At 43.5% G+C, this 19,017-nt stretch overlaps 2 protein-coding genes and 1 pseudogene across 2 annotated transcripts in view; 2 read left to right on the top strand and 1 right to left on the bottom strand.

The window, feature by feature from the left end:
• PRPF18 (pre-mRNA processing factor 18) overlaps window positions 1-19,017 on the bottom strand; it is a 387,690-nt gene that overhangs the window by 354,186 nt on the left and 14,487 nt on the right. The window lies entirely within an intron of this gene.
• LOC126962200 (small ubiquitin-related modifier 2-like) lies at window positions 2,307-16,563 on the top strand (annotated as a pseudogene).
• UCMA (upper zone of growth plate and cartilage matrix associated) overlaps window positions 2,334-19,017 on the top strand; it is a 45,136-nt gene continuing 28,452 nt past the window's right edge. The window contains exon 1 of the mRNA XM_050803290.1: window positions 2,334-2,343. The gene's annotated coding sequence lies outside the window, so the exon portion shown is untranslated. The remainder of the gene's footprint in view (window positions 2,344-19,017) is intronic.

Genomic DNA, 19,017 nt, shown 5'->3' with positions numbered 1-19,017 from the left:
GGAGTGCAGTGATGCAATCTCGGCTCACTGCAACCTCCGCCTCCAGGGTTCAAGCGATTCTCCTGCCTCAGCCTCCTGAGTAGCTGAGACTACGGCGCCCACCATCACACCCAGCTAATTTTTTGTATTTTTAGTAGAGACGCGGTTTCACCATGTTAGCCAGGATGGTCTCAATCTCCTGACCTGATGATCCGCCTGCCTCGGCCTCCCAAAGTGCTGGGATTACAGGCGTGAGTCACTGCATCCGGCAAAATTTTTGTTTTTTTAGAGATGGAGTCTTACTTTTTGTGTAGGCTGGTCTCAAACTTTTGACCTCCAGCAATCCTCCCACCTCTGCCTCCCAAAGTACTGAGATTACAGCTGTGAGCCTGGCCTTATTTTTTACTATCTAATAGAAAAGTGGTATATATAATTATTATAATTTGCATTTATTTGATCATAATGAGATAGAGAATTTTTCATATCACTATGGGCGTTCTGTGACTGACTTGCTGAATGCTGGACTCTTAGGCCCAAGAGTATACCTTATGGTAGAAAAGCCAAAGAACAGATTTCAGCTAGCCGTATATAGCTGGAATGTCTGGAGATATTTAGCTTATTTTTCCATCTTAGTCATTTCAAGCCTGAAGCCACCTGATGTCAAGTCTGAAGCCCATTGAAGGCCACTGTTAAGTGTCCTGGAAGGGAGGGGGAGAAAAAGCCAAGGGTTTGTACCTGATGATGTTCAAAATATGTAACAGAGAGACCATCAATCAGATACCATGAGTACAGGAATGTGGCACTTCAGTTGATAACAGCACCATCCTGCCTGGCTAATTTTATTTGTAGAGATGGGGTCTCGCTATGTTGCCCAGGCTGGCCTCAAACTTCTGGGCTCAAGCAATCCTCCTGCCTCAGCCTCCCAAAGTGCTGGGATTACAGGCATGAGCAGTCTACACGGTTTTTGCTTTTTTATTATTTTATTTTATTTTTATTATTTCCTTACTTTCTGGCACTATAAGGTGTGCCACGATTATCCTGTATCTTCCTGCCCTTTGTCCTATAATGAGCCATTTCTCCAAGGAGCCCTGGTTCTATTTATTGGAAACTGCTGGAAACCAAAATCTGGGCTTGAGGTGCACTCTCAATGTGCATTGTTACCAAGCTCGTATCGTGATTCTTAAAGCACTCCAAAACTGGCTATCCCCTGGCCCAGCATCTCTGGAAAGTCACAGTCATTCAAAGACAATAATGCTCTGACCTGGGAGGTTTATATTTACTCCGAGAGATTCCAGAGTCTTCCTTGGGCCTCTGAAGATTTCAGACTTACCTTCATTCTTCTTCAGGCTTGGCATTTCTTGGAACACGGTGTTTGTTGGGGAGGCGAAGAAGCAGGGCTTTTTACATTGATTTAATTTTGATTTGAACCACATGAAATTTACTACTCATTTAGAAGCTAAAATAAAATTTTAAATTAAAATAATGGACAGGAAGAAATTAGGAGTGATGTGGGGGCTGGATACCCAGGAGGACAGGCCACGCTGTCTCCCAGCCTATTTGGGTATTTCTGCCCTCCGTCAGAAGATGCGACCGTTTTCCTGTCGAGAGCCAGGTAGTAAATATTTTCAGCTTTGCAGCTGGGCCGTCTCTGAGGCAGCTGCTCAACTCTGCCGTGGGGGCAGGAAGGCGGCCAGAGACAACATGTAATCCAACAAGTGTGGCTGGGACCCAATAAAGCTCTATTTACAAAAACAGGCGTCCCGCCAGATGTGGCTTGGAGGCGCTGGTTTGCCCACTGCACTCTAGATGAATGCACAAATTCAGGAAAGCCAACAAGTGCCTTTTCCCTTGGCAAGAGGCACCTTGCACCGCTGGAGCGATGCTTTGGGGGCCTCGCACCTCGCTGCTTCTGAGAGGCGGGCGGGAAGTGTCTGCTATCCTCCCCTCCTCCGTACAGAGAACAGAGCTTGCTTACCTGTGATACGCAGCTGTTCATTTTGTTTTCTTGATGTGGCCAGTGTTTAATCTAGATTAAGTTTAGGGCAACATGTTAAGCCCCACCAGATCTCTCTAGTGTAACTTGCAACCCACAAAGGACCTACTTTGGGGTGTGGTGGGAGATGTTGGTATTTTCAAGGATTCCATTTAAATGCACCTATCGGTAGCAGTCAGAATCTCGGTTGCAAACAACAGAAACTGCCCTTGACAGGGAGAAAGAGAAAACAGATGGTATCAGCAGGCTCTCTGGGGCTCAGGGACGTGCTATGTGTGGCACTGGGGGGCCAGGGCACAGCACAAAGCGGCAGGCTAGGCCAGTGGCTTTGGGGATGAGAGTGACCTCTACCCCCACCCCTGTCCCTGGGGCTCCTGATTTGGAGGCAAAGCACCGGGGACAGGCTCTTTCAGGCAGTGTGAGCCACGTGCTGCCTGCTGGTGGCGGCAGAGGTGGGGAGAGGGAATATGGGTGAGAATATGCCACCACCTCCCCCAAAATCACACGTCAGATGAAACGAGATCGCCCCAAAGCAAGATCAGGTTACAAATAGGAAGAAGATAGCCCCAGATGCCATGTCCACCGCAACACAGGTGCACCGAGCATTAACCCACACCAGAATTTCATAGTTTAGCTGCATGGAGAGGGCAAAATCAATTCTGAGAAGAAAGAAGGGAAGGGCTGTGATGAAGGTCACTGCACCAGGAGAAGGGAGTCTTCCCTGAGCAAACGTCCACTTCCCCAGTCCTTGCCTGTCGCCCTGTCTTGGTTCCTACATGACACAGACTCATCACCTGCTATTAGGTCAAACTCTGGGACCCACCCGGTGGTGACCCATTGTTGATAATAATTTAGTGAGTCACAGTGTCAGTTTTGGAAAAAAAAAAAACAAAATAGAATAAAATAAAAACATGCAAAAGGTGAGAGAGGCTTGCACATCGTAAGAGAAAGTGGTGCTTCGGTTTCCAACGTGCATGCTCATTTGGGATCACGATGCAAAATAAATTTGTTACTGTTGGGTGTAGTCAAAAAGTATGAATTCCACTAGTCTAGCTCATGACTCACACTGTGGGAGCTGGCTCAGGCTGCCATAAGAAATACCGCAGACTGAGTGGCTTTAACAACAGACATTTCTTTTCTCACCTTTCTGGAGGCTGGAAATCCAGGATCAAGGTGTTGGCAGCATGGGTTCCTTCTGAGGCCTCTCTCCTGGGTTTGTAGATGGCTGTCTCCTCTCAGTATCTTCACATTATCTTCCCTCTGTGTCTGGGTCCAAATTTCCTCTTCTTATAGGATATCAGTCATACTGGATTAGGGCCTATCCCAGTGATATGGTTTGGATCTGTGCACCCACCAAATCTCATGTTGAATTGTAATCCCCAGTGTCGGAGACGGACCTGGTGAAAGGCGATTGGATCATGAAGGCCGAATTCACGAATGGTTTAGCTCCATCCTCTTGGTGCTGTTCTCATGACAGTGAGTGAGTTCTCGTGAGATCTGATTGTTTAAAAATGGAGGCCAAGACGGGCGGATCACGAGGTCAGGAGATCCAGACCATCCTGGCTGACACAGTGAAACCCCGTCTCTACTAAAAAATACAAAAAACTAGCCGGGCGAGGTGGCGGCGCCTGTAGTCCCAGCTACTCGGGAGGCTGAGGCAGGAGAATGGCGTGAACCCGGGAGGCGGAGCTTGCAGTGAGCTGAGATCCGGCCACCGCACTCCAGCCTGGGCAGAGCGAGACTCCGTCTCAAAAAAAAATAAAAATAAAAATGTATAGCACCTCACCCTCCCTCTTGTTCCTGCTTTTACCACGTGAATCGGTTTTTTGTTGTTTTTGTTGTTGTTGTTGTTGTTTTGAAACGGAGTCTCGCTCTGTTACCCAAGCTGGAGTGCAGTGGTGTGATCTTGGGTCACTGCAACCTCCGCCTCCCAGGCCCAAGTGATTCTCCTGCCTCAGCCTCCCGAGTAGCTGGGTTTACAGTTGTCTGCCACCATGCCCGGCTAATTTTTGTATTTTTAGTGGAGACGGGGTTTCACCATGTTAGCCAGGCTTGTTTTGAACTCCCGACCACAGGTGATCTGCTCACCTCAGCCTCCCAAAGTGCTGGGATTCCAGGTGTGAGCCACTGTGCCTGGCCAACCATGTGAACTTTCTATTACTAATTTGCCCTTCCACCATGAGTAAAAGCTCCTTAAGGCCTCCCTGAAAGCAGATGTCACTATGATTTCTGTACAGCCTGCGGAATTGTGAGCCAATTAAACCTCTTTTCTTTTTAAATTACCCAGTCTCAGGTATTTCTTTTCTTCTTTTTTTGAGATGGAGTCTTGCTCCGTCACCCAGACTGGAGTGCAGTGGCATGATCTCGGCTCACTGCAACCTCCGCCTACTGGGTTCAAGAGATTGTCCTGCCTCAGACGCCCGAGTAGCTGGGATTACAGGCGCCCGCCACTATGTTCAGCTAATTTTGCGTATTTTTAGTAGACATGGGGGGGTTCATCATTTTGGTCAGGCTGGGCTCGAACTCCTGACCTCAGGTGATCCACCTGCCTCGGCCTCCCAAAGTGCTGGGATTACAGGCATGAGCCACCTCACCCAGTCTCAGGTATTTCTTTATAGTAGTGTGAGAATGAACAAATACATCCAGTGACTTTAATTTACCTTAATTACCTCTTTAAAGATGCTCTCTTCACTTACATCACATTCTGAGGTACTAGGGACTTGTAATTGGGGGACACAGTTCATAACACACACCTTGGATTTTTCTTTAAATTTTTTTTTTTTTTTTTTTTTTTTTTTTTGAGATAGAGTCTCATTCTGTCACCAGGCTGGAGTGTAGTGGTGCGATTTCAGCTCACTGCAACCTCTGACTCCCTGGTTCAAGTGATTCTCCTGCCTCAGCCTCCTGAGTAGCTGGGATTACAGGCACGCGCCACCATGCCCAGTTAATTTTTGTATTTTTAGTAGAAACGGGGTTTCACCATGTTGGCCAGGATGGTCTCGATCTCCCAACCTTGTGATCTGCCTGCCTTGACCTCCCGAAGTGCTGGGATTCCAAGCGTGAGCCACCACGCCCAGCCTTTTCTTTAAATTTTTAAATTTCAACTTTTATTTTACATTCAGGGTGTACATGTGCAGGTTTGATATATTTCCATGATGCTGATGTTTGGGGTGCAATTGATCCCATCACCCAGGTACTGAGCATAGTACACAGGAGGTAGTTTTTAAGCCTTTGCTCCCCTTCCTCCCTCTCCACCTCTAGGCGTCCCCAGTGTCTAGTGTGCACATCTTTATGCCCATGTGTGGCCAATACTTAGCTCCTATTTATAAGTGAGAACACGTGGGTGGTGTTTGTTTTTCTGTTCTTGGGTTAATTCCTTTAGGATAATGGCCTCCAGCTGCATCCATGTTGCTGCAAAGAACATGATTTAGCTCTTTTTTTGTGGCTGTATCGTATTCCGTGGTGTATATGGACCACATTTTCCTTATCCAATCCACTGCTGATGAACTCCTGGATTGGTTCTGCATCTTTGCTATTGTGAATAGTGCTGCAATGACGCTTTGGGACTTTTGAGCAGTCAATGAAGGTTTGGGATCTTCAGACTTACTTCTTCTATTGTTGGTAGTGCCTATCCAAGCATGAGTACAGTTTTATTAACATGCCTTCATTGTTCCTATATTCTAATCCCTTTTTCTTGGTAAAGTTGCTATTCCTTGATACAATCTCTACCTCTTATAAGAGAGAGTCAGCCTTTGTCATGGGCTTGAGACAACTTGAAACATCATGGCAAGGGTAATCCCTCCTGCCAGCCCCTCTCTATCTATCCCCACCTCTATCTATAAAATTGTGGCAAGGATGGAGTTTGGAAATCTCTCTAGTGGAAAAAGGGGGTTCAGGGAATTGCAGGCCAATAAACAGAAATTTAAAAGCCCAACTTTTGTCCCCCTGAGTCACTGATTTTTGTGCTTCCAGAACAAAAGGCCTCAAAGAACACAGGTTTTCTTAGGAAAAATCTAGTTAGCAGTGTTTTCAGCTCCCAGGGTACATCTTACTATGCTTTATGCAGCCAAACATCCCTCCCTGTATTACCTAATCAGACAGGCTGAACAATACAGTGGAGCAATGCTGAGCTTGAGGTCAGACAAACCTGCGCTTAATTCCTGGCTCTCATACTAACCAGCTGTGTGCTCTCGGGTAAATTACTTGACTTCTCTGGGTCTCAGAGTGCTTGTTTGAAAAATGGAAGTAACAAGTTTAGCTGGGCATGGTGGCGCATGCCTGTAATGCCAGCACTTTGGGATGCTGAGGTGGATAGATTAGTTGAGGCCAGGAGTTCAAGACCAGCCTGGCCAACATGGCGATACCCTGTCTCTACTGAAAATACAAAAAATTAGCTGGGCGTGATGGTGTAATCCCAGCTACTTGGGAGGCTGAGGCATGAGAATCGCCAGGACCCAGGAGGTGGGGTTTGCAGTGAGCCATGATTGCAACAAAACAAAGAAACAAGGCTTATCTTCAATCAAAAGTGAAAACATCTAGTTTGTTGACAGAACATCAAAAGAGATCATATGGTAAAGCAAGCATTCCATAAGTGCTGTAAAGTGTTGTAATGCTTGTTAATCTTCACAAATGTGAGGCAAGGTAAGTCTGTTTTGCTCCATTTTTGGTTATACATTTTTTTTTTTTTTTTTTTGAGGCTGAGTCTCACTCTGTTGGTCAGGCTGGAGTGCAGTGGTGTGATCATGGCTCACTGCAACCTCCATCTCCCGGATTCAAGCAATTCTCCTGCCTCAGACTCCCAAGTAGCTGGGACCACTATGTCCAGCAAATTTTTTGTATTTTTAGTTGAGACAGGGTTTTATCATATTGGCCAGGTTGGTTTTGAACTCCTGACCTCAAGTGATCTGCCTGCCTTGGCCTCCCAAAGTGCTGGGATTACAGGCATGAGCCACCGTGCCTGGCCTGGTTTTTATATATATATATATATATATATATATATATATATATATATATAACCAAATATATATAATATATATATATTTATATATATTATATATATAAATATATATAACCAAAAATATATATATATATATATTTTTTTTTTGTTATATATTCTTTGAAGAACCATTTAGTTGCTTCAAGTAAGAGATGAAGTTCGCAGATCCAGAAGTTCTAAGTTCTGGAGCAGGTGTTTCTATCACACCACACGCAGATCACTTGCCAATGTTTTTTCCTTATAATTGCAAAGAAATTCACAAGCTGTGGTTTATCTTCCTTGGTAGAACTTCAGCAGACATGCGACAGGAAATGTCTATCTTAGCCTCAGTTCCTTAAAAACCAGAGCAAGTGGCTCACGCCTGTAATCCCAGCACTTTGGGAGTCTGAGGTGGGAGGATTGCCTGAGGTCAGGAGTTCGAGACCAGGATGGCAAACGTGGTGAAATTCCCCCCACCCCCGGTGTCTACTAAGAATACAAAAATTAGCTGGGTGTGGTGGCACGTGCCTATAATTCCAGCAACTCAGGAGGCTGAGGTAGGAGAATCGCTTGAACCTGGGAGGCGGAGTTTGCAGTGAGCCGAGATTGCACCACTGCACTCCAGCCTGGGTGACAGAGTGAGACTCTGTCTAAAAAAAGAAAAAAAAAAAAGGGAAATTTTGATCCATGCTAAAACATGATGATCCTTGAGGACATTATGCTAAGTGAAATAAGCCAGATGCAAAAGGATAATTACGGTCTGATTCCACTTATATGGATCAGACATCCCTCAAGTAGTCAAATTCATAGAGACAGAAGATAGGTAGGATGGTGGTTCTCAGGGGCAGGAGGGAGGAAGAATGGGGAGTCGTCGTTTAATGGGGAAAGAGGTTCAGATCTGCAGGATGGAAAGTGTTCTGGGGTCCGGAGATGGATGGTGGTGATGATTGCACGACAGCGTGAATGTGCTTGATGTCACTGAACTGTACACCTAAAAGTGGCTAAGATGCCAAATTTTATGTTATGTGTATTTAACCACAATTTTTTTTTTTTTTTAAAAGAACATAAAATTGTTAAAAGGATGACGGGAACTCCAAGTCCAAGGAGAAAAGGACTCTGGTTTTCCTGAGCTGTTAGTCCCGAAATTCACAGAAGGGGATCTGTTTGTTTTGTTTTGTGCCTTGTGTGAGTACCTCATAAAGTCGTCTTAGATTAGTCTCTGGTGAAATGAAGATGAGCCAAGACAGAGCCTCTCCCACTCTCTGAGAAGCCAGGCTTCTCCTCAGTCAGCAGTCTTCCTTCCCCCACTCTTCATTTATTTTCTTTTTCTTTCTTTTTTTTGTTCACGCCATTCTCCTGCCTCAGCCTCCGAGTAGCTGGGACTACAGGCGTGTGCCACCACGCCTGGCTAATTTTTTGTATTTTTAGTAGAGACAGGGTTTCACCGTGTTAGCCAGGACAGTCTCAGTCTCTTGAACTCGTGATCCGCCCGCCTCAGCCTCCCAAAGTGCACCCTGCCCAGCCACACTCTTCATTTCTTGCTCCTTCCTGGACACAGTTCAACAATGATCCTGGGGGGTTTTGTGACTTGACCCTGGGGTATGGTCACTGGAGCTGCAGCTAACCACCCAGGAAACACAGCTTTCTCTCCACCACATGATTTGCAGAATCTTCTCCTAGTCTGAAACCTGCATTTCCTGGTCTGCAGTCTTTTCCTAGACCAATGACAGAGCCAATTAAAAAAAAAAAAAGGATCAAACCCCAAACTCAGTCCCCAGCTCTCCTTGGAGAGTCCCTTGAGTGCTCCCCACAGTCAGGCCTCAGATGAAACCCCAGCTGCATTATGTACTTCCTACGCAAGTCACTGAACATCTCCAGATCTTAGCTTCTTCATTTATAAAATAGGGCTTCATGGAGTGCTTTTGCAGAGTAAATAAGAGTATTGGATATTTTTCTCTTTTGTACTTGTCATTTGTCGAGAAGCCCATTCAGACTTCACTTGGTAAAAAAAAAGATCTTAAAATTGTGTCTAGAGCTGGGCACAGTGGCTCACACCTGGAATCACAGCACTTTGGGAGGCTGAAGCAGGAGGATCGCTTGAGCCCAGGAGGTCGAGGCTGCAGTGAGCCATGATTGCACCACAGCACTCCAGCCTGGATGACAAAGTGAGACCCTGTCTCTAACAAACGAACAAACAAACAAACAAACAAAAAAACACTGGGTTTCATATATAATAGGTGCTGATCTGCTTATGATTAGGACACTCTGCCTCATTCCATTCTGGTTACTAAAAAGCGGTGTGGAAAACATGGGCAGGTTGAGTAGGAATGAAAAGAATTAAAGGGTTAGAAGCTAGGACTTCAAAAATGGCAAATATGGTTTTAGGAAAAGAGCTTAAGCGGACCAAAATTTCTAGTGATCAGAAATGTTTACATGTGTTCCTTCTGCACTTCTGATCCAGTCCTCAGAATTTCACTCCCAACAGTCTCACAGATGCCCCCAGTCACTGGAACAAACCCCCCTTTCATACCTCCTCCACAGGAGACTTGCCTCACACAAGCCCACATTCACCCACTGGGTAGCACTTGTACCATCACACAGACACACTTTCATACATTCCCTCAACAGAGAGACCCAGACGCCGGCCAATACATGTGCGCACACACTCACACCACACACCTCTCACCAGCACTCCAGCCCTTGTTCCCTCAGAGTTGCCTGGCCACCCTTCCCACTTCTCCCAGCTTTCAACCAAGCTCTCCACATCAATACCCTTTAGTAAATATTTACTGAGTGACCATGATGTTCCGGGCACTATCACGACCCCTGGGAGAAACAGAACTGAATAAGACATAGTCTTTGCTCCCAAGAAGCTCAGAGTCTACTGGAGAAGCGGGCAGCGGAGGGAGAGCAATCTCCTACAAATCTATCTGCATGGAGTACAGCTGGACCTAGAAGTGGGGTCATGTACAAGGAAAAGTGAGGGCAAAAGGGAGAGAATGGGGTGGGACACACAAGGAAGAGAAGGTCACTTCTACCAGGAGAGGCATTGAGGAAAAGAGGGTGCTCAGTCATAATCTGGAAGAATTAGAAAGGCTTTGTCCAATAGGCAAGGGGGTAGAGGGCTGCTCACCAGAGAGAGAATGTCAAGAAAGGGTAAATCCACACAGCATGGCAAGAGTGTGTTAGTCCAGAGCACAGAGGGTGAGACAGTGGGAGAGACAACTGGAGAGGTCAACAGGGATGGATGATGAATGTCCTTTTACACTACGCAAAGTAATTTGGAGTTTATTCAATGTTCAATGGTAGGTCGGGCGCAGTGGCTCACACCTGTAATCCCAGCACTTTGGGAGGTCAAGGTGGGTGGATCACCTGAGGTCAGGAGTTTGACGACAGCCTGGCCAACATGGTGAAACCCCGTCTCTACTAAAATAAAAAAAAAATTAGCCAGGCATGGTGGCACACAACTGTAATCCCAGCTACTTGGGAGGCCAACGCAGGAGAATTGCTTGAACCTGGAAGGTGGAGGTTGCATTGTGCTGAGATCACGCCACTGCACTCCAGCCTGGGCAACAGAGTGAGACTCCTTTTCAAAAAAAGAAAAAAAATTATTCAATGGTAAATAACTCAGGATGCTTTTGGTGGTGAGTAACAGAAAAAGTCAACTCTGCAGGCTTAACCAATAAAGAAAATGCATTACCTCATATAACTGGAAGCCCAGAGTAGGGCACATTCTGTCCTCATCAAATCAATCATTCTTCTCATGATCACAAAATGACTGTAGTGGCTCCAGGCATTGCGTCTCCACACACCGTCCAGAGGCAAAATAGAATTCTATCCCTTCTTTGTGTCTCCTTTTAAGGACTGGGGATCCTTTTCTTGTGCTCTTTTTAAAAGTTAAGAGTCCTTTTCCAGAATCCCCTCCACTACCATAGTCTTCCTCCCTGCCTCAAGCTTGTAAACCCCTTCCTAAGTCAGTGATTAGCAAGGGATTTCCTTGACTGACTTGGCCAATCAATACCAACTAGGAGATGGGTCCGGGTGTCTCTGAAGCACGTGGATGACAGAGAACTGGACAGAATCTCAGCTCTGTTGTTAAAGAAGAGGGTATAAGGTGTTGTGCATCATTGGGGGACTGTAGGTGGTATTGTCATATGATCAAATTTGCATTGTGGAAAGATGGTTTTGGCCAGGTGTGGTGCCTCATGCCTGTAATCCCAGCACTTTGGGAGGCCGAGGCAGGCGGATCATGAGGTCAGGAGTTTGAGAACAGCTTGACCAACATGGTGAAACCCTGTCTCGACTAAAAGTTCAAAAAAAATTAGCCGGGCATAGTGACGCACGCTAATCCTAGCTACTCAGGAGGCTGAGGCAGGAGAATCGCTTGAACCGGGGAGGCAGAGGTTGCAGCGAGCCAAGATCACACCACTGCACTCCATCCTGGGGAACAGATCGAGACTCCATCTCAGAAAAAAAAAAAAAAAAGAAAAGAAAAAGATTTTTTTTTTTTTTTTTTTTTTTCCTGAGATGGAGTTTAACTCTTGTTGCCCAGGCTGGAGTGCAGTGGCGCGATCTCGGCTCACAGCAACCTCTGACTCCCAGGTTCAAGCAATTCTCCTGCCTCAGTCTCCCAAGTAGCTGGGATTACGGGCAGGCACCACTACGCCCGGCTAATTTTGTATTTTTAGTAGAGACAGGGTTTCACCATGTTGGTCAGGCTGGTGTCAAACTCCTGACCTCAGGTGATCTACCTGCCTCAGCCTCCCAAAGTGCTGGGATTTTAGGTGTGAGCCACAGCGCCTGGCTGCATTGTGGAAAGATGAATCTGACAATAGCTTGTAGAATGATGACAGAGAAGAATGAGAAGCAACACAGGAAAACTGCTGTAGAAGGGCTCAAGATGAATGATAGCCTCAACCAGACACATGCATTCAGGGAAGCAGGGACAAAAGTGACCTTTTAAAAAAAAAATTTGAGATAAGGTCTTGCTCTGACACCCAGGCTAGAGTGCAGTGACTCAACCACAGCTCACCACAGCCTCAACTTCCTGGGCTCAAGTGATCCTCCCACATCAGCCTCCTGAGTAGCTAGGACCACAGGCATGCATCACCATGCCTGGTTAATTGTTTTTTATTTTTTGTAGAGATGAGTTTTTGCCATGTTGCCCAGGCTGGTCTCAAACTCCTAAGCTCAAGGGATCCTCCCGTCTCAGCCTCCCAAAGTGTTGGGATTCACAGACTTGAGCCACTGTGCCTGGTCAAGAGAGGAAATTCTGACACGTGCTACAACATGATAATCCTTTAGAACATTATGCTAAGCAAAGTAAACCAGACACAAAAGGACAATTACTGTGTGATTCCAATTATATGAGGTCCCTATATTAGTCAAATTAATGGGGACAGAGAATAGAATGGTGATGGAGAAATGGGGAGTTAGTAGGCCGGACACACGCCTGTAATCCCAGCACTTTGGGAGGCTGAGGCAGGCGGACCATGAGGTCAGGAGATCGAGAGCATCCTAGCTAACACGGTGAAACCTTGTCTCTACTAAAAATACAAAAAAATTAGCCGGGCTTGGTGGTGGGTGCCTGTAGTCCCAGCTACTCAGGAGGCTGAGGCAGGAGAATGGCGTGAACCCGGGAGGTGGAGCTTGCCGTGAGCCAAGATCACACCACTGCACTACAGCCTGGGCAACAGAGCAAGACTCCGTCTCAAAAAAAAAAAAAAAAAAAAGAAAGAAAGAAATAGGGAGTTAGTGTTTAATGCGTGCAGAGTTTCAGTTTTGCAAGATGAAAGAGTTCTGGAGATGGATGGTGGTGGTGGTGGTGGCGGTGGTGGTGGTTGCCCAACACAATGTGAATATACTGAAAGCCACCCAATTGTCCACTTGAAAATCATTAAGGCCAGGCGCCTTGGCTCACACCTGTAATCCCAGTACTGTGGGAGGCCGGGACGGGCAGATCGCCTGAGGTCAGGTGTTCAAGACCAGCCTGGCCAACATGGTGAAACCCCATCTCTACTTTAAAAAAAATACAAAAATTACATGGGTGTGGGGGCACGCACCTGTAGTCCCAGCTATTCGGGAGGCTGAGGCAGGAGAATCGCTTGAGCCGGGGAAGCAGAGGTTGATGTGAGCCATGATCGCGCCACTGCACTCCAGCCTGGGCGACAAAATAAAACTCTGTGTCAGGAAAAAAAAAATGATCAAGGTGGTAAATTTTAGGTTATGTGTATTTGACCACAATAAAAATAATTGTAAAAAGAGACAAGCATTGCCCCCTAAATTTCTGAACCTTCCTGAGGTCCATTCCTCAAAGGAGTAAAAACCTTCAGGGGTATCTGCTTCAGAATAAAGCCTGGTGACAGCAAAGCAAAGAGAGCATCAGGGGAAAGTCGCAGGCAAGAGATCTGATTTCGTTTCAAAGACAAACTCACTGCAGGGCTCTGTGCCTTACGCATTTATCTCAGAAGTGAGAAGTGAAATGGATGTCACAGGAGATGTATTCACAGACTTATTTAGTCTAAAAAGTAAAGGCAGCCTTCTGAGGACAGAAAGTCAGTGTGGGCTGATTTGACTTTATGATGAGAAGATAAAAAGGCTTTGCAACGTGGTTATAGGTGACAAGATTTCCTCTAAAGTAATCAGCAACACATGCAGCTTCAGTGTTGGATAAAATATATTTAAAGCATAATTGCAATAAAATTTTAGTTAAGAGCCAGGCGCAGTGGCTCACGCCTGTAATCCCAGCACTTCGGGAGGCCGAGGCGGGCAGATCAACTGAGGTCAGGAGTTTGAGACCAGCCTGGCCAAAATGGTGAAACCCCATCTCTACTAAAAATGCAAAAATTAGCAGGGTGTGGTGGTGGGTGCCTGTAATCCCAGCTATTTGGGGGGCTGAGGCACGAAAATTGCTTGAACCTGGGAGGAAGAGGCTGCAGTGAGCCGAGATCGTGCCACTGTACTCTAGCCTGAATGACAGAGCGAGACTCCGTCTCAAAGAAAAAAGAAAATTAAGAATATTTTATTAGCAAGTGTTTGATAATAATTTTAGAAGTCTTGAAGATATCCTCCTTGTTTAATTTTCCAGAATCTGGGAAAACAAATGACTTTAATGACAGTTAACAGGGGCTGGGCGTGGTAGCTCATGCCTGTAATCCCAGCACTTTGGGAGGCTGAGGTGGGAGGATCAGTTGAGGCCAGGAGTTCAAGATCAGCCTTGGCAATGAAGCGAGACCTCACCTCTAATAAAATTTTTTACAAAATTGCTCGGGTGTGGTCGTACATGCCTATAGTCCTAGCTACTCAGAAGGCTGAGGTGAAAGGATTACGTGAGGCTGGGAAGTCAAGGCTTTAGTAAGCCGTGATTGCACCACTGCACTCCAGCCTAGGTGACTGAGTGAGACCCTGTCTCAAAAAACAAAAACAAACAATTAACAAATCCTTTTCCAACTTTGTTGTTTCAAATCTTTGCTTTCAGCAAAATTGAAAGAAGATCTAATAGACCTATCAAATAATATAAATTATATTAAAATTAATATATTTATTAATTATATTATTTATTTAATAATATAAAATTATATAACATATGGTATTATAAAATAATACAAATAATGAATATTATTATATTATTTGACACGTCTATTAGATCTTCTTTCAATTTTACTGAAAGTAAATAATATTTGATGATAGATCACTGTATGGTTTTTGAAATACAACTAAAAAGCTTTCAAAGAATTGAGTGACATTGCTATAATACATTTTTTGGCCTCACCGTCTACTTATTTCTGAGAAAAAGCTTCCTCAGTTCTTCTATTCAAATAAGACAAAAAAATTGGAAGCATATTGTTGCTGAGTCTTCTTTCAATCTAGTAAGAGGGAATAGCTGTCCACTGATGTATAATTTAATTCACAAACAACTACCTTCATTTTATGAAGATCGTCTAATGATTACTTAACGTGGATAAATAATCATTTGTTGTTTTTCACTTAATGCATAACCATTAGGTTGTTTGATTAGTTATGCACTAATATTAATTGTAATGACAACTCACTCCAAAAGAAAACATCTAACATTAGGAATTATGGCCTCAGAAAAAAAAACATGTATTGGCAGAGAAGTATGACAAGGCGATAAATCAGACTCACAAGCTTAAACATTGAGTACATTAGGAAAATATTTTGGGAAGAAGTAGAACAGAAAGGCCCTTGATATTTCATCCAGTGGACTGGAAATAAGAGATCAGGGAGAAAGAGAAAAAAATATGTCAAATTTTGAACTGTTAAAGAAGAGGCTGTTCATGTATTTATAAAAAATGGATGACGGTGGCTATAAACCTACTGTTGTATTTGGATTCCATTTGATGCATTTAAAAGAGCAATGTAGCAATTTTACTTAAAAACATTGATGTATACAATATGCCTCAAATTATTTATAATTGTTTAAACTTACAACAAAACTGTAGATACCAACTTAAAATATTTGAGAAGAAGCAGAATTATTTGTTTTCTTTAAGGGGCTAATCTAATTCAATTAACCCAGAACATTATGCTCGACAATTGCAGAGTACACTTAAAAAAAAAAAAAAAAAGCAACAACAACAGCAACAAGTGAAGCTAACCTTTTATCAAGAGACACCACGCTCCTTCTTCTGCCGCTCCTGGTGCTGCTTGTGTGCTCGTTTCCTGCGGACCTGGTCCCTCTTTTGTGAAGTGGCAGCTGAGGGGACTCCGGCGCTCGCCACGGCCGACGAAAAGCCCAAGGAAGGAGTCAAGACTGAGAACAACGATCATGTTAAGTTGAAGGTGGCGGGGCAGGATGGTTCTGTGGTGCAGTTTAAGATTAAGAGGCATACACCACTTAGTAAACTAACGAAAGCCTATTGTGAACGACAGGGGTTGTCAGAGAGGCGATCAGATTCCGATTCGACAGGCAACCAATCAATGGAACAGACACACCTGCACAGTTGGAAATGGAGGATGAAGATGCAACTGATGTGTTCCAACAGCAAGCGGGAGGTGTCTACTGAAAACGGAATCTGCTTCTTTACTCCAGAACTCTGTTCTTTAAAGACCAAGATTACATTCTCCATTAGAAAACTGCAATTTGGTTCCACTACATCCTGACTACTACCGTATAGTTTTCTCTATTCTTTCATTTCCCCCTTCCCCATTCCTTTATTGTACATAAAGTAACGGGTGTATGTGCACAAGCATATTGCATTTTTTAAAAACCAGACAGCCAATGGTATGTTTTGATTGACATCAAGTGGAGACGGGATGGGGAAAAATACTGATTCTGTGAAAAATACCCCCTTTCTCCATTAGTGGCATGCTCGTTCAGCTCTTATCTTTATATTCCAGTAAGTTATTTTGCTCTCACTGTTTTAACAGAAACACAACATAAAAATTCTTGCATACCTTGTTCAATTGGAGAATTTTAATGTTTTTCATTTATCATTGTAAAACCAAGGACAATTGTATAACTTTTTTGTACGTAGCTTTTACATGTAGGGCAATCTGTCTTTAAGTAGGGATAAATTACTCTAAAACAAAAAGGAATCTTAGATAGTTTTCCCTTCAAGTCAAGCGTCTTGTTGTTTAAATAAACTTCTTGTTTGAAATGAGAAAAAAAAAAGAGACACCACATGCTGATCATAAAACGAGTCTCAATAAATTTCAAAGGACTAAAATCATACTGCTATGTGAGATAAATTAAGGTAAATTAAGATAAATAAAGTAAGATAAATTAAGATAAATGTGATTTCTGCCCCCAAAACTTCATGTGTTGGAAACTAAATCCCCAGTGCAATGTTGTTGAGAGGTGGGGCCTTTCTGAGGTCATTATATCACAAGGGCTCTGCCTCATGAATGGATTAATGCTGTTATTGAGGAAATGGGTTCATTATTGCAGCAGGAGAAAACCCCTTATAAAAGAATAAGTTTGGCCCCCTTCCCTGTCTCACACATGCTCTACTGCTGTCCCACTAGGGGATCCAGCAGCAGAAGGCCCTCACCAGACGACAGCACCTTGATCTTGGACTTGCCAGCCTCCAGAACTGTGAGAAATTAATTTCTGTTTATTGTAAATTTCCCAGGCAGTAGTACTCTGTTATAGCAGCACAAAACAGACTAAGACACATGCTTTGTTCTCTGACCATAAAATTTATCAGGAGAAGATGTCTGAAAAGTCCCCAAATTTGGAAAGTAAGCAACATACTTAATTTAGAAATTACATACATAATTAATATACTTAACACACTTAATGTTGCTTAATAACATACTTAATTTGCTTAATAACATACAAAATTAAACAACATACTTTTAAATAAAGCATGGGTGAAAGAAATCATGGTGAAAACAAGCTAGAGAATAATAAGATAAATTAAGCCAAAAATAAGTAAAAGAAAAGAAATAATACAGAAAAGTGTATAAATCAATTGAATAGAAAATGGACAAGTAACGGGGGTGAAAACAATAAAAACAATAAAATTTTTTTCTTTTTCTTTTGAAACAGAGTCTTGCTCTGTCACCCAGGCTGGAGTACAGTGGCGCAATCTTGGCTCACTGCAACCTCCACCTCTCAGGTTCAAGCGATTTTCCCACCTCAGCCTCCCGAGTAGCTGGGATTACAAGCATGCACCACCATGCCTGACTAATTTTTGTATTTTTAGTTGAAATGGGGTTTCACCATGTTCCCCAGGCTGGTGTCCAACTCCTGGCCTCAAGCAATCCACCCACCTCAGCCTCCCAAAGTGCTGGGATTACAGGTGTGAGTCACTGCACCTGGACAAAAGTTTGTTCTTTATTTAAACAGAAAACAAGGCTGACAGAAAAAGTTGGTTCTTTGAAAAGATTAATAAAGCTGATAAACACCTAGCAAGACTGATGAAGATAAAAAAGGAGTACAAATGTTCAGTCTTAGGAAGGAAAGAGGGGCCATTTATACACATCATGCAAACACAAAAAGGTTAATCACAGAGGACTATGTGCAGCTTTATGCCAATACATTTGATAACTTAGATGAAATGAAATTATTTGAAAGATACAAGTTACTGAAACTTTCACAAGCTGTAGTAGAAAATCCAAATAGTCCTATATCTGTTAAAGAAATTATAGCTGTAACTTAAAACTTCCCACAAAGAAAACTCCAGGTTCAGATGGCTTTATGGGCAAATATTATCAAATATTGAAAGAAGAAATAAGGCTGGGTGTGGTGGCTGATGCCTATAATCCCAGCACTTTGGGAGGCCAGGGCAGGAGAAGCACTTGAGTCCAGGAGTTCAAGACCAGCTTGGGCAACGTAGTGTGATGCTGCTCTAAAAAACTATGTTTTTAAAAATTAGCCAGACATGATGGCACATGCCTGTAGTCCCACCTACTCAGGAGGATGAAAGGGGAGTACTGCTTGAGCCTGAGAGTTTGAGGCTAGTAAGTCTTACACAAACTCTTTGAAAAAACAGAGTAGAGGAATACTCCTCAACTCATTTTGAGACTAGAATTACCCTAATGCCAAAACCCATAGAAGATATTACAAGAAAACCACAAGCCGATATTCTTGAACACAGATACAAAAATTCTAAACAAAATATAAGCCACAGAATTCAGAGATAAATAATAAGAGTAATTGAGCATAACTAAGTAGGGTTTACCCCAGGAATACAAGGTTGGTTTAACATCTGAAAGTCAATCCATGTACTTCTTTACATTAACAGAAGAAAAGAGAAGAATTGTATGATTATGTCAATAGATTCAGTAAAAACATTTGACAAAATTCAACATAAACAAGTCTCTCAGCATATTAGGAAGAGGAGACTATCTTGTCTGATAAAGGATATCTACAAAACATCAACATCAAAACGTCGACAGCTAACATCATACTTTGTGATGGGAGAATGAACACTTTCCCCCAAGACAGTGCCTTCTCACTCCTATTCAGCATTGCATTAGATTCTTTAGCTGTTGCAAAAGGGAAGATAAATCCAAAGCACACGGGTTAGAAAGAAAGGAGGAAACTGTTCTATTCACAAATGACATGATTGTGTATATATGTAGAAAATCCCAAAGCACCTAC

The sequence above is a fragment of the Macaca thibetana genome, chromosome 9 (genome assembly GCF_024542745.1).
Source record: "Macaca thibetana thibetana isolate TM-01 chromosome 9, ASM2454274v1, whole genome shotgun sequence".
Taxonomy (NCBI): domain Eukaryota; kingdom Metazoa; phylum Chordata; class Mammalia; order Primates; family Cercopithecidae; genus Macaca; species Macaca thibetana.
The sequence above is the reverse complement of the archived record's forward strand: the minus strand, read 5'-3'. Positions and strand labels throughout refer to the sequence as shown.